General features: G+C 38.1%; 1 protein-coding gene across 1 annotated transcript in view; it reads left to right on the plus strand.

Moving 5' to 3' along the window:
* The first annotated feature begins 628 nt into the window (after window positions 1-628).
* Window positions 629-16,906, plus strand: part of LOC149064480 (uncharacterized) — a 98,670-nt gene continuing 82,392 nt past the window's right edge. The window contains exon 1 of the mRNA XM_089254876.1: window positions 629-930. The gene's annotated coding sequence lies outside the window, so the exon portion shown is untranslated. The remainder of the gene's footprint in view (window positions 931-16,906) is intronic.

Raw genomic sequence — 16,906 nt, forward strand, 5'->3', positions numbered from 1 at the left:
GTCAAAAATTGCACTCCTCGTAAAACAAAGTCAAAGTTTTTATTTACAAATTGCTTTTGCATGTAAAAAAACGTAACACTAAATTGGATGTGACTTAGGTTCTACGCGTCATATATACAAAACTATGCCTGTTTTGGAATCACAACGAATGGTGCTTCCATACAAATTTAAAAAATGAAAATATTGATATTTTCTTCCAAAATGATGTTTTAAACATAGTGGGATATCTTAGAGCGTTGTTCACACTTCAATTTCAGTCAGAAAAGCATATTATGCCCACTCATTCTTATCGATTTAGGAATATCGATTCAAAGAGAGATTTTCAGTGTGAGGATATATCTATATTTATATATTACTCTGACCGCAGACGACCTTAGAAGGACGAACACCATCGGAGAGAGAAAACTTCTCCCGAGTAAAATATCGATTTCTCTCGAAAAACCGACTCCTACTCTACATCGTCTAGCGTCCCACTACTGTCGATACACACACCGACATACACAGGCGCCATCTTACGGCAAGATTTTCCCTCCAGTGGCACGAAACCCGGCATTGTCCGTAGTATACGTGACTTCTTTTTTTTTAATTTTTTTATTTATTGATACAATCACAGACTGCAGCAGTACCTCAAGGCCTCTCTCATTCTGGAGGTTGTGCGTTTGCGTTGAAGTCGATTTTAAGCCCTACAGGGTTCCTTCTATCCCTCTAAATTTTTGTCCTATCTTATTATTGATAATAATAATAGGAAAGAAATATAATTAAATACAATATATTATATATTTAAAGAGAAGTGTTTCGAACTCCCTCCCGATTCCCGTTTTTTGATCGATAAAATCCTTAAGGGGAAAAAGATACAGGAAAAATTCTCACAGGAACAAAAAAACAGGTGAAGTGGTAGAAGTAAAGAAGAAGCAGAGAATCTCGTAGAAGGTGAGAAATTTTACGTGTTTCTCCGAAATATTTTCAGTAATTAATGGCTTCTCTCTAGATGTATTTTACAGTCGGAATATTGCCAGGTTTCTTTTTTTTAAGCATGCGTGCGTGGACAGACATAACAAACAACTAGTCTTTTTTTTTGGAATTGGTTCAAAATGGCTCGAGGATGAAAGAGAGGATTTTAGTTTTTTTTATACGTAAGAATGGGAATAACAATCTTTCCGCTTGATGAATTACAATGTAGCATTTAATGCTACATGAATGAGTTCGTGAAAGTTTTTTTTTTTTAATATTTTTACTATTATTACGAGATTTATAGTCATGAGATATAGAAACATTATTATTATGATTCTTTGGAGTATATTATACAGTGATATGAATACAAAGGCCACAACAAGCAAAGTGCCCAACGAGGTGGTTGAAGAGAGATGTCCATAAAAATCAGAGCCTCCTTTAAGGGTGTGTGACAGGCACGGTCACACCGGGCCCCGCGTTTCGGAAGGTCCCGCACTTAAAGTAATAATAATCCCTTTCATGACTTGTGGAGAATTTCGCATTTTCATCTAGAAGCAAATAGTTCTGGAATTCTACATTTTCATCTGAAAAGAAAATTTTCTCGAATTTTCATCAGTATTTCAGGAATTAATTATGGAGCTGAATTTTCATGACTTTCATTTTCTGAATTTCCGATTCCCCTCTCTCACCGGATATCCTCCCAATACAAAATTCGGGACTAAAGGGGGGGGGGGCGAGAGTATCAAGACGCCTCTGGCCCCGCTATTGTTTTGCAAAAAAAAAACCAATTATCCCGAAAAAAATAATTATTATCATAAAATATATCACTGCCCATAAAAAATTATGTTTTTTTTATCCAAGAATGGAAGCTTCTCGATTTATCCCAATATGAATATCGTTTTTTTATTAAAAACCCTGATACCCACAAGATGGTTGATTCATGTGTTAAGAATTGCTTATTATAACAACTTGATGTACAAGATTTTGGCAAAAAATTTGCCAAAACCTTGTACATGAAGTGGTTATAATAAGCAATTCTCTATTTATATATAGCAATATCTCTATTTGACGAATCGGCGATAAATCTGGTAACCTTGTGCTATCTTAACCACACGTTAGAAAAAGAAAAAAGGGGGAAAGAAAAAAAGATATATACAAAAGGAAAAAGTATAATAGAGATAAGGTAGATAAGACAGTTTTTTTTTAGAGTCCTCTTTTTTCACCTTTACCTTGAGTGTTTTCTTTTACCTTTACATGTATAGTAGAAAGATACACTATATGTGTGGAAAAAAGCTATTAACATTTCAGTATAAAGAAAGGAGGAGAAGAAAGAGCAATTTCCGTAGAGATAAAGCTTCACGATGGTGAAGAGAGAGGAAAGAAAACATTGAGAGTTCTTGTTTGAGTTTATTCCACTGGTGTTTGGATGTAATATTACGCCCGTGATCGTAAAGAGGTAAATCTTAAAATTATAGTTACCGGCATGCCGGAAAAATTGGGGAACAGCAGTTTTTCATTTTATACAAATACAAATACGACGCCACAACAGGCAAATTGCCCAACGAGGTGGCTGTCTTAAGAACATCATGGATCCCCGAGCCATTTTTTTTGTTTGTTTTGAAGGCCCTACCTACTACTGCTACACCACACATGCACCCCGTCCACACCCCCGCGGAACCCCCAACGAATCGAAACCCATGCGGGAATGTGCGTGTACGTGTAGTGAAACCTGACGTGAAGTTTTTTTGTTTCTCTGTAATGCTTGTTATGTGGAGTGCTGCCATCTGCCACCAGTTTCTCTAACTATGAGTGAAGTGTTATGATTGAATGATTTATCGTTGTAGGACTGTTGCTCTCTGTGGCGAGACTTTTTAACGGGGAGATCGGCTCGCATTTGCGCCTTGAAGTTGGGAACCACTGAAAACCAACTTCAGCCGACCACCACTGTGGGGTTCGAACCCGGATCCTCGCATCACGAGTCCGGCACTATAACCACTCGACCACCACAGCGGAAGTGTTAGTGATTTCTGGCATGCCGGATAAAATGAGGTTTCGATATTACTCGTTAATTAAATTTATATTGATTTGACGATAGATTAAATATAATCGAGAAGCTACCCACACTTAGATAAGACAGCCATAAATATTTTTTATGGGCATTGTATGAAATTTCATCATTGTATATATAGTTTTTAGTTTTTATAATTGCATTTTTAATGGGGTTCCTGTATTTTAGAAATATATGACTTCCATATTATTTTGTTATGGGCATCTTTTTCTCAGTCACCTCGTTGGGCATTTTGCCTGTTGTAGCCTTATATTTGCATAAATTGAATTCATTTTATTGATCACTTTCTTGTGTCAGCTATGCCTGTATTTTGTTCCCATTTCTTGAAGTTATTTTTTCTATAAAAATGACAATTTCAGGCAAAAAGCTGCTATTTAGGTTTTTATTATCATTCCTTTTTGTCCAGCACTTGCTAAGTTTCTCTCTTTCTCTCTCTCTCTCTCTCTGTATAAATGACAAAAATGTATGCATACGTAACTGGTATTATGACGCAGGAAATTCACATCTGTATGCACCATAAAAATAAAACATATATGTTATCATACCATATACTATTCATTTTCATGTTACACATAAGTTTAAAACTAACAACCAATTTTTACTTGAATAATTATAAGAAATGATTTTGTTTTGATTTGAGGGTCCCACCTCTCACACATTGTAAAATATAGGTAATAAGGTTAAGAAATTTTCCTCCTTTTTTTTGCCGGTTCACAAGTAATTTCTAACTTTTATTCCGATGCTCAAAATTGTTCACTTAAGGCCACGTTTGGCCCGCGAGGCCATGGGTTCAGCATATATGGCTTAGAGGGTGGGTCACACTAAATTTCTTAAAGAGAAATTTTGAGGTGTTTGCCTTCAAATAGCACTGGAATTAACAGAAATTGATTATAATAGCATATAAAGGTATTTTCTTCCAAAATGTTAATTTTTTTTTATAATATTTTTTTCATGAAAAAAAAAAAGATTTTGATCATCGAGGGGTACGTCTTTCATCCCAACATGCTGTAGGAGGTAGGGGCAGAGCTGACGAAATTTTGCTGACAATGTGGGGGGGGGGGTAAAATATTGCTAAAAACTGTACTGGCTTAATTCTTGAGCGGCCCTAATGTAAATATATTCAAGAAATCAAGTCTTTCCTCATAGCTCAAGCCTTGTGTGCCAACAAGAGTACGCTTAGCTTCTCTGCACCCCCGTAAACCAAGTCTATGTCCCTCTATGGTCTCCAAAACCTTACGGCGTACTCCAATCCATGACGGACTAAGCCCTGGAAAAGTGTAAGGATTACTTTAAAAGAACGCGAAGAGACCTTTTTAAAAATGAAACCGAGCACTCTATATTTGATTTTTTGACCACCGTTGAACAATGTTCAAAAAATCTAAAAGCCGCTCATCAATAACAACACCCAGATTTAAGCCCGTAGCCAGAAATTTCGTTCGGGGAGGACCACTTTCATTTCGGGGGGGGGGGGCCAAAGTGATAAGAACAATAGATTTGGCCATCTTTTTCCCTTTTTTCGGTCATTTTCTCACATTTCGCATCGCTTGGATTCCCAACTACCCCCCATTAGCTTCACGTCATCTGCGATTTTGCTAACAGTAACGTCGATACCCTGATCGAGTTCATCAATAAAAAGTAAAAGGAAAAGTATGGGGCCCAAGGGCACTTTCCTGAGGGACTCCACTCTTCACACCTGTCCAATTAAAGAATTCTCCGTTCACCATAACCCGTTCTGACCAATCTTTTAACCACGATTCTATCCGATTCAACAAACTGCCTCCACTCCCAATCGCATGTAAACGCTTCAAGGTTTTACCATGTTGGACACGATCGAATGCCTTCTGGAAATCAAGATAATCAGAATTATATTGGGGCGTTATTGCCTTTCCCCAAAGTCTTAGTCACGTGACCATAGAAGCAAAGGAGGTTGATTACACGTGACTTCCCCCTTTGTGAACTAATGCTGGTTTTCCACCTCAAGATATGGTTTAAAACTCGAGAGATCTCAAGATGTAATTTAGAACTCACGAGACTCCCAAATCATAGTTTGAAAATAGCTAGTTCTTTAGACATGAATTGGAACTTAAATGACTTAAAAATGTGGTGGATTAATTTCTCTAATGCCGTTTGTAAGTGACCCTATTTACACAAATATTACAGCCTTGAATACCGAACATATTATAATCCATATTTCAATATAATATGTTCGGCATTTAAGGCTGTTTTTCGGTGTATGTTTTAAAAAGGAATACGATAAACATATTGGGATAAATGGTGAAGCTATCCATACAACCATAATTTTTTATGGGCAGTATATATTACTTTTTTGCCCATAGTACTTTATCATAATTATTGGTTTTTACGGCTCTTATTAGGTTGCTGCATTTTTGATATAATGTAGACATGTATTCGACACCCATATTATTTATGGGCATCTTTTTCCAGCCAAATCGTTCGGCATTTTGTCTGTTGGGGCCTTTGTATTTGTATTTAAGAAACTTGTGTGGTGTTAAAAAGAAATCTAAATAACACAGGTTTTCGCCATTGAAAAAAAAAATTACTAACGTGATGTTTTCTTGGGAATTCAATACCAATATTTTCGATCGGTAAATTAGTAGCCCGCATTCAACATAAGAATTATATTAATTATAGTAAAGGAGGAAGAGGTGGGGGAGGCACACACACAAATACCAGCATTTACGATTTATTTTTAGCTTCGATATTTTAATTAAATTTAATTTAAACTATTTTTGATAAGTTTGCTCGATATGAGTGCACAGCGGATATAATTCTAAGGAAATTTTTCTCGCTTCAGTTAATTATGATTTATTAATAATCTTCAAAAATAAATCAAATAAGATTCTGCGTAGTCTGGGGAAAAAAACGCTTGGAGAGTAGATAATCATGATAATGGGGGATTAAGCTCTCTATTCACGGCAATCTGAGATTAAAGGAAAAAAATCGTTCCTGGTATAATGTAAACATACGAACTTTTTCTCTCGGGCAGCGACGACATCCTAATCCAATTAAGGTAAAAGTGAAGCGGTAGAAAATGCATGGCAGGTGCAACCATATTTCGCCTCCCAGACCGCTGAACTAACATCATTGGATTTCAAGAAGCCTCCTCTACGTGTTTTATCGAGAGCTTCTTTTTTTCGACAGGTATAATAATGAATGTACCTATACGCAAAGATTCACATCGATATTCAGCAGATTATTCGAGTGGGAGACAGTGGCGTGTTTACAGAGAGGGCAAGCAGAGGAGTATGCAGGGAAGGGGGAAGCACGAGGCGTTCCCGTAAGCCAACCAAAAATTAGAAAAAAAATTAATATTTCGGTGAAGTAGTTAATATATCGGAAGAAAATATCTTTTATGTGCTATTCTAACCAATTTCTCGGGAAGAAAATTTTTGTACCCCCTCAAAGGTCGATCCTGCGTACGCCCCTGGGACTTAGCAAGAGGAGCGGCAGATCTGAGGAATCTGGTCAAGAAAATGGAGACGGGCATTAGCCGTGTTAAGAGCATCAGAGATGCCTCTAAAAAAGTGATTTTTCTGAGGCCTTATTACATGACTAGACATATCTGCGAACCAGTTCACATACCTACTCTTGAAAATAATTGTAATCAGATCTTGTTATCGTGAGGCCCCCCGGGCCGTACCCGGATGGGTCTACGCGTTAAGATGGCGCTGGAGAAGGGCGGCAAAATTTTCATAGCCCACTACAGATCCGCCTCTGCCCAGAGAGCGAGGAACTGGGTCATTTAGTGACCTCGAGTGACTAAGAGAATTTGCAAGCATGTGAATGACCAAAAGCCTGACCTAGATAATATGAAACAGCCCGTAACTAGGCTGGGGCAACCATGACAATTTCGGCCTCCCGAGTCGAATGGGAAGGGGAAAGGGCAAACTTCTCTTTTTTCTGAGCATAACCCTTTCATGGGGGCCCCGAGAAGGCACGCTACTGCCCTAGTGTGCAAGCATGTGAATGATCAAAAGAGTGACCTAAAGAGTGACCCTAACCCCCGGGTTTCCAACTGGGGTTCCGTGATAGTTTTTTTTTTTGGGTTCCGCGTGATCAAACGCCAACGCCACGGAACCCTTAAAAATTACGGATCCCGGAGAGCTTCCAGAGAAGACTTTCTTGTTGCTGATATTTGTTTTGAATTTTAACGAGATTTTAACGTGCAGGACCAAAACAGTGCTCAAGTATATGAGTGGCGAAGAGAATGGCCTGGTAAGTGAGGGACGAAAGCATGTGAACGACCAAAAGATAGTGACACAGAGACATATTTACGGTATGGGAAGGGGGAGGGGCTTAGCAGGATATAGTCCGGGGCTGTTAATTTGGGGGAATGAGTAGTCAAGAAAACTAGACTAGAATGGATGAATGATGCATTGCGGCAAAATTTGTATTGCCCACATATCCTTTTTATTTTGCAGATAGTGGGCACATTCTCTTTAATTTCACCTGCACAGACCTGTTCTATCTCTGCGCAAGGAATTTCGATATCTGTGCGGAATGATAAAAAAGTACCATACTGCCTTATACAATTTAGGGAAATTTTTTCTGTTCAGCAGAAACTCTGTGTACACGGGAGTACTCTCACTCTTTAGTCATCCTCAGACTCTAAATGTCTATATTTTGTGAACTTATTGTTTTGCATACACACATTAATATCAACATAATTTAACATTTCTTTGCCCATAACCAACAAACGGGTAAAAAAAGAAATTTATCAGCCAAATATTGTATTGTATAAGGTAATATATTATTTTGTATTGTATTGTATAAGGTATATTGTATTGTATAAGGTATATTGTATTGTATAAGGTATATTGTATTGTATAAGGTATATTGTATTGTATAAGGTATATTGTATTGTATAAGGTATATTGTATTGAATAAGGTAATATATTATTTTGTATTGTATTGTATAAGATATATTGTATTGAATAAGGTATATTGTATTGTATAAGGTATATTGTGTTGTAAAAGGTATATCGCTCATATTGTATAAGGTAATATATTATTTTGAAATTCTATGCTTACACACAGAAACAGGCCAGTGCAGATGAAAAAGAAAAGACAATATAACATCACAGGAAGATAACAAAATTAGAGGACACATTTCATGTGGGAATAAAAATTGCCCTTTCCTCACGAGCATCTCTGTGATCATCATGCCCTTCCTTCCCAACATCATACAGCCAGGCCTCCTACACTCAGATCTTTAGTAGTTACTCCTCAATATTGAGTTTATAGTGTAAAAAACCGACAACTCAGATAAACATCTGAGTTGTCGTAACATAAAAATTTGTTCAAGTTCAATGAAGCAGCCTCATTATCATCGAGGGTTCCACTGAACAGCCTTATAAACATCAAGGGTTCCGCGAGAAACTCTACGTTGGAGACCCCCGACCTAGAGCGTGTGCAAGGATGTGAATGATCAAAAGAGTGTGAGCATGGGAATGACCAAAAGAGTACGCAAGCATGTGACTAACCTAAAGAGTGACCTAGAGATACAGCTGTATTTTCAGGAGTTGGGAGGGGGGGGGGCATGCGGGTTATAGCACAGAGTGGTGAATTCCAGGAATGAGTGATCAAGAAAATAGGACTAGAGTGGCAGAATGGTGGCAATATTCGTGGTGCCCACAGGTGGGTGGCAAAACCGTAAATCCGTCTCTGGATTAAGATGTGATATAATCAGGTACATCAGAGTGGCCAAAAAAAAGCCAACTGATGTTATTCTATGCGATTCAGAAGCATGTCGCATACTGAATATCCATTCATACAGTTTTTATCTGACTAGTAGTTCCACGAAATGTTTGTAAACTGTTCATATAAGAATTTTCAGAATCGTTCGTCAGTTTTGATTTCCGACTTTATGGGCCTCGTCACTGGCTACATGTCCCATAATATGGTACTAACCCTTCCAGACAGACTTTTCCAGATTTAAAATTTCGAGAATTCGTGTTGTTTTACACGTAAAGAGTCATCTCCATAAACCTCATAAATATTTCTGTAAGTTTGAGAAACGCATCGCCTCAATTTGAATAAAAACAAGAACAACACATAAATAGGGTGACCATATGACACGTATATTAAGGATATATTCCCAACTATTTTTTTTATAAGAATGTCTTGTTTCTTTAACCTAATTTTCAACGAAGCCTATTTGAATTTTGATTCTTTTCTGAAATCAAGGGGATTATGATTACTTTCATCAATTACTTATCAATTATAATATGATTATGGTTGCAAATATAAATTTTCATCTCGCATACCTGTCATGCAAAAACGGCTTCATTCTCTGGAAAATATGTTTTAGCCCGTCCACGTACAGGCTTTTGGCAACAAATTTGGACGATCAGTATCTGAAGTATCGGCGATAAATCTTGAAAATTAGTTTCCTTGTTTCGCATGCTAGAAATAGGGGGGGGGGGGATCGTCATGCAGGGAGAATAAATATTATTTATACAGCTCTATTATTTACAGCTATATTATTTAAACATAACAGAAGAAAGACGATAAAAAAGGAGGAAATGCTGAGGTGAACGGGGAGGGGAAATAATTTCCATTCATAGGGTTGGAATGAAGATTCGCGATGATGAGAAAAGAAATAGTGTGAATTTCTTCCATTTGCTTTGAGACGAGATATCTCGTCCCCGATGGAGGTTTATTTTTTGCTGCAAAAATACACTATCTCGACTCCCCCCCCCCCCCTTCTACGATCCTAGATTACAGCACATTACTCTTCTCTCCTAGTATCCTGTATAAAATATCCAAAATACTGTGCATCAGTTAAGATAAAAGCCGGACTAAAAATCTCAGCAGTCTTTCAGCTTCCCCGTGTTATCTCAGAGATTGTTTATGATTTAAACCTTTTTTAAATACAGCAACTGATGAAACGACACATGTGAAAAGGGGAAAGAACGCTAAGAACTCGGAGATGCCATATATGATAAATAGAGCCCGGAAGTTTATGCCCATAAAAAAAAGGCGCTAAAAAAATGCATTTATAATTAATGGAATAAATAACTATAATAATTCAAATAACTAAAAACTAAGATATTAAGGATCCGAAAACTGTCTAAGAAATAGGTAGCACTTATTGCTTCTACTGTCTCAATAGTAGTTAGTGATGACTGAATTATTAGCCAAGTTAAATTGATCGGTCTGATGCTATCAATGTTTCTAATAACTCAAATTCAAGTCCGGAGTGATTCGAATGTTAAATACGTAGTCAGCTAACGCGCAAAATAATGCTAGCCGATATTGAAGAATAATAATTTATTGTATCCGAACTATATATACAAAGTTTTCATGTGGAATTATTTTAAAAGAAACATATTTTCATAATAGCCGCATGTTTCACAGAATTTTCTAACGTTAAGCTTTATATTCGATCAGATAGGTGTCGAATTATAAGATCTGTCCGATTTCGGAGATAATTTTTACCTCATCTAAAATGACTTGACATGGTTTTGTTCAACGCATTCGTGGTGTAAAAAAATCAAAATGAAATATGAGCCTCAAATCTAGAGTCCTCCGGTTACCTACAATGCTGTGTAATGCGTGAACAAGACATGTAATGTGAAGCGTGTGGAGAAACAAAACTTCCCACGTGTTCTTATGCATGGTGCAGCGACTGTCTGAAACAAAAAAAATTCAGGTCTAACACCATCCAGCTAAAGCAAAGTTCATGCATTAGTAAATAATTGTAATTGTAGTTCTGTTTGTTATAATTAATAAGCACTCTTACAATACAATGTGGTTAACGGTTTGTTGATTGTTAGGATGTCTGAAAGCTATGTATAGCAGAGAAAGAAAGTCTTTGTTACTTTCCACATGTTTCCATAATACCAATTTTTATTTTTTAGGAACTTACTTTTTTTGTGCTTAAATATACTGGGAGGAGGTTTTCTGATAGGAATTAGTGCTAAAAGTTGAGAATTCTAAAAAGAATAATCATTTTGAAATTCTCAATGCTAAAAATATCAAAGTTCTGCAGAATACGGGCTCTAAAATTCACGGATAAGGATGTGTTGAAATAGACATTTATGGCAGAAGAAATTCAAAAAGGGCATTTTGACAAAAAAAAGTTTAAAAATAAGCAAAAAAAAATGCATTTTTGGCATTTTGCCCGAACTTCAGGGCTCTAATAATAATCATAATTATTTAAAAATTATAAAACAAAAATTCAAATTTCTAAATACTGTACCGTGTACAACATTGATTCTAAATAAATATAATTGAGTCTCTGGAACTATTTTTAGAATTTTCCGCTTTGAATTGAGTAGTCAGAATCCCACGGGAATTTAATTTCTAGATTATTTCTGAATTATTATTTTTTCAAATTCGATTTCAAATCGATTTCTCCTTCAAAGCATTAACTAATGCATGAAGTGCTGATAACCACAAACGAACCAAGATTTACCGCGCCTTGATGAGAACTTTTCCTCTTTTACGATGAGAGAACAATCATGTAATTACGCTTAACGAGAACAAAAAAAATTCTCATTATACTTTTTTATGGCTCTCATTAAACGAGAGACGGAGGGGGAAAAAATATTTGTTTAGACCGTCATAATTATGATAATTGCGGGGAAGAAATAATTGCAGTAGTGCCAAGGGAAAAATTAATCTATAAATTCAGAAAAAAATTCATATTTTTAAAATTAGGAGTATAAAATTCCAGATTATTTGAAACGCAAACTTTGTTTATGAATGGGTAATGTAATATCATAATAATAATAATGAGCATTATTTGAAATTTTCATGTTATTGAAGATAATTTCGTTCGAAATAGAACTGAATTTCACTCTCTAGATACCGCAGATGCTATGTGCGCGGAAAATTCATCGCCAACAATTCACCGACAGTAACATAGTGAGTGGATAAAAATATGAGTGAGCAAGTGAGTGATTGATCAAGTGAGTCGGGGAGTTGGTGGGTGAGTGAGCAGATGAGCAAGTGAATGAGTCACTCATACGGTCACTCACTCACTCACTCGATCATTCATACACTCACTCAGTCACTCATATGGTCACTGACTCACTCACGTGATCACTCATCCATTCACCTGTTCAACCATACGGTCACTCAATCTCTGACTTACCCACTCACTTGGTCGTTCATACTGTCATTTACTCAAATGGTAAATCACCCACTCACCTTATCGCTAATACGGTAATTCACTTACTCGGAAACCCACCCAATTACTTGAATACACTTATATTGTCGCTCACTTTATCATTCGTACGATCACTCACTCGCTCACTCATACAGTCACTTACTAACGTTTTTTCGCTAGCTCATTTACCAACTCATTCAGTCTCTCACAAGCTCACATATTCATTCACTTTCCAATGACTCTGTCACTCACACACTGGTGAAAAACTGTTGTCGGTGAATTTTCCCGGTGGTGATTTTTCCACCAGTGAATTTTCCTATCGGTAAATTGTGTGGCGGTGAATTGTTATTGATGAATTTTCCAAATGGTGAATTTTTTTATCGATAAAAATTGCATAGCGGTGAATTTTCCCAACGGTTAATTTTCTTATCGGTAAACTGCGTAGTGGTGAATTATTTGTCGGTGAATTCTCCTATCGGTAAATTAAGGGGCGATGAATTTTCTCATCGTAAATTGATGGGCGGTGAAATTTGTCATCGGTAAATTGCATGGTGGGGAATTTTCAGTCAATCCAGATGCTCATGTTTTTGCCTTTCCGTGATGAGATGCATTTAAGCTGCTGCAGAGATGATGCGTGATGAGAGTCACTAATGTCACCAGTCGAACTGGTCGGTGACAAACTGCGATGTTTACTTGCAAATGGCGAACCGTAGCTCATGTCATGATGAACAACATTGTTTACGTTACTGAGTGCAGCCTGAAAATGCTTCGGCCGTCATGTCAGATATCATTACTTTCTCTCTAAAGTCACCATGCTTTTGTTTTCTTCGCTTCCCTATTTTTAGGACACAAAATAATTTATTTTCAATCATTTCCCCTAAACAGTTCTAAATCCTACCAGGAGAATATTTATAAATACATTCTGCAGCTACCACCAGTAGTGGGATCGATACTACATTTTCTCACAATGTAAAATTGATGAGTTATAAAAAATTAGAACATTGTCAATTCCCCCCCCCCCCCATAATTTTTTCAAGTACGAAATTTTACCCTGCATCGTTGGTTTTTAACCAGGAGCCCTTGGAGAGGCTTCCGGGGCCCGTGAACTTGAATAAGAAAACAATTTACTCCTTGTTTTAACATCGCTTAATACTGGATATCATCCATGTTAAAGCAGGGAGGTTCTAAACCTAATAGGTTGAAGGGGATTCCGAGATGGGTAATCCAAATCCCCTTACAGCCGGGGGCCTCTTGAGCTATGGGTCACAAATCAAACATATTCGCAGGAGACTCCAGAGAAAGGTCAAACGAATCCACTTACAGACAAGGGTTTTAAGCTTTCTTTCAAACCGAGCACAACTGCGGTCTATTGCCATAGGCAATTTACTACTTGAGTTGTACCAAAATCTCCCAGATACTAGTACATCTAGGAAGCTTTGGTTGTACCGAAATAGTGTGTGTGTGTGTGTGTGTGTAGCTGACAGTCTGAGTGCGTATGTAATGTTGTTTGTGAATTTTTAGTGCTGCCATCTGTACTTCAAATTTCGAGTGAAGTGTTAGGATTAAATATTTGTACCGTTGTAGGCCTGTTGCTCTCTGTGGGGAGATCGGTTCACACGGATTTTCTGAGCCATGGGTCACGACCCAATTTTTATTCTCGGGGGGGGGGGGGGCTTCTGAGAAGGGTCAAATGAATCCATTTACAACCAAGGGTTTTTCAGCTATGAGTCACGCTAAAACTTTATTCGCAGAGGTTTCCTAGATGAGTCGTATAAATTCACTTACAGTCCTGTTATGAATGACTTATTACCGAAAAACCAACAGTCCTATCCATGGGTAACGTAGCATTTGTAACCGTACTGTTGCTGCTTTTGGGTTGCGGCTGAAAAAACGTCACGAGCCCCCTTTTTTGAAAGGTCTGTAGGCTTAATCTTATTGGCACAAAGGGTCCGCGGAACATAAATGTTAAGAACTCCCTGTCCTACACAATTTCTCCTCTCTATAATGTAATTTCTCTAGAAGGCCGGTTTCTCTGAAGATCCTTTTAGGCCAGCATTACACTATAAAAGTTTTGTAAAAGTTCTTTTATAAAACCTGAAAAATGCAGCCAATAAGCTCATCGGTTACACTCGAGTGAATGTAGCAAATATGTTTATTGGTTGCATTTTTCAAGTTCTCACTTGTAGTCCCGGCCTTTACAGAAGACGCTTTCTCAGGAGAAAGCAGAAATTGGAACGAAAACATAGCAAGCCAAAAGACTGGGGTATTTTTTTCCCCTCTCTGTATTTACCCAAGCTGCGAGAGCTGGCCTCTCATTTGAAAAAGTCTCTCTGCAGAGAGCATGCGGACCTTCGACACGATACCTACATAACACGAAAATTCAGGCATCTGCCACATTTTCACTTCAAAATATGGAAGATAGGTAGCAGCACTAACATGTGCACAAAGATTGACGTTGATCTAACCATTGGTTGCAGCTACAGAATGCTTGGAACAGATCAACCCCTTACAATTCTAATTACACAGCTCAATCTATGTACGTGTATATATATATGTATATAGTGTCCCGTGTGTGAAATTCCTACAAATCTACAGTTTTATTCCGATCTTGATGAAATTTTGCACACTTGACCTTCAGAACAAGAGGAAGGTCACTATCTACATAAGATTTCGAGAAACCACTCCTACCAGATAGGGTTACCGGGTTCGAAAACTGAGAAGGGAAGACGCATGCACACGCAGTCTTAGTGACGTCACATGGTGCCACTATTCTGACCGATAAAATTGGCCACAACAATAATTTTTCCCGATTAAAACAGAACCGCAAGAACAAAATAAAAAAGTTCTGGGAATTTCGACGGCTATTGGTCCAGATCCTTTGTTCATGGTAATGAAGATGTATGTTTCAAAGTGAGAAAAAAATTGTTTAAGAAAAAAAAGAAAATTATTCCAGAAACTTGAAAAGGAGAACAAAGGAGAGCGAGCTTTCCGAAACGTAGGAGGACGCTTGAAATGACATAAAAAAGGAGGACGTCTGATAACCCTATCCTCACGGGGATTAGAACGTTGCGCTCACGACGCCCATCTTGCGTCTTCACAGTGGCGTATTTACGGGGGGGGGCTTAGCTGGCTATAGCCCAGGGCGGAAAATTCGGAGGGGTGGCGAATACAGGAATTATGGTCGAGTGGTCAAGAAAATTAGAAGGGTGGCAAAATTTGTATAACATACAGGCAGTAAAACCTTAATCCATCTCTACCTAGAGAGCGAGGGACTAGGTCAGTGAGTTACGTAACGGGTGACCTAAAGAGTTTGGAAGCATGTGAATGACCTAGATATCGAGGAGCCAAAGTGACGTAGAACGTGTGCAAGCATGTGAATGACCGAAAGAGTCACCAAAAGAGTGATCCAGATTGTGTAAGCGCGTGAATGACCAAAAGAGTGACCTGGAGAGCGAGAAACCAGTTTATTGAAAAACTAAAAGAGTGACCTGGAGAGCGAGAAACCAGTTTATTGAAAAACTAAAAGAGTGACCTGGAGAGCGAGGAACCAGTTTATTGAAAAACTAAAAGAGTGACCCACAGTTTGTGCAAGCATGTGAGTATCCATGGCGTCTCATCCTGAAGCAGTACCCCTAGGCTGGTAAAGATACCAAGCTAGAGGTATATAGCTGGCGGGTACCCAAGCTAGACTTTCACAGTCCCTTCTATAGTGAATTTATAGCATGGATAAAAAACACGTTGGTAATTGTCCCGGGCTTCATTCCTGAGGCCAGCGACATTTACCTGTAGAAGTGTTTGTGGAAAGTCTGGCTTGGGGGAGGGGAAACTTGCCTAAAATCCCAACCTAGAGGCCCAGCTCCAGAATGTGGGGAGGGGCATGCAAGCATGTGAGTGATCGAAAGAGAAATACAGGCACAGTATCGTGGGGGAGTTAAGTGGGTTTTTGCACAGGGAGACGAATGAGTGGTTAAGAGAATCAGACTGGAACGAGAGAGGGCACGACCACCTAGATAAGGTTATATAGGAGGTCGTGGAGAGGGGCGGCAAAACCATAAATGCGCCTCTGTATACACGTCACCCATCTTAGATTCACGTCGCTCGTAAAACCAGTTCAACACGCTCCGGGTACTTCAGCTTAAGTATTTTTTATCTCAGATTTGGAAACAACCGTTATTTGTCCTCGCCTACAGTAAATCGCATTGCCGTTGAGAGATTAGATCCGTTCCCGGGATAACACCGATGTTTTCCTTTAGATCGGGAATTAGATTTTATCTGAAGGAAAATATACACATAAGAATTGGATGAGAGATGATTCAAAAATGAGATCAATCATCTTCAGATATTGAATTACATTACTCTTCATTTTAGGCAGAAAAGTCGCGTTCCTTATTCTTCACTTCGAAGAAATTCCGATAAAAATAAAATCCGTGCAAATAATAACAAGACTTACCGATGATTTGAAATCGGATTTATTCCAAAAAAGCGTCCGAGATTGTAGGTTCGCTAAAAAAATCTAATGAAGGTGACAATCGGTGCATTTCTACCGATAGAGAAAGCTTTAGACCCGGGGGGCCTCTTCAACTCATGACCCGCGGGCCAAATGTGGCCCTCGAAGTCATCTAATGTGACTGTGACCTCAAACCTAATATTATGAAAATCAACTAAGCGAAGCGTTTCTAGGTCACTTGAGTGACCATCGGTGCAGTTCAACGTGACTTGATTGGCCCGTGGCATATTCACAGACCACATGA

This window comes from Pholcus phalangioides, unplaced genomic scaffold (genome assembly GCF_987345545.1).
Source record: "Pholcus phalangioides strain wild (caught in Gottingen) unplaced genomic scaffold, Ppha-v1.0 ptg000042l_1, whole genome shotgun sequence".
NCBI lineage: Eukaryota > Metazoa > Arthropoda > Arachnida > Araneae > Pholcidae > Pholcus > Pholcus phalangioides.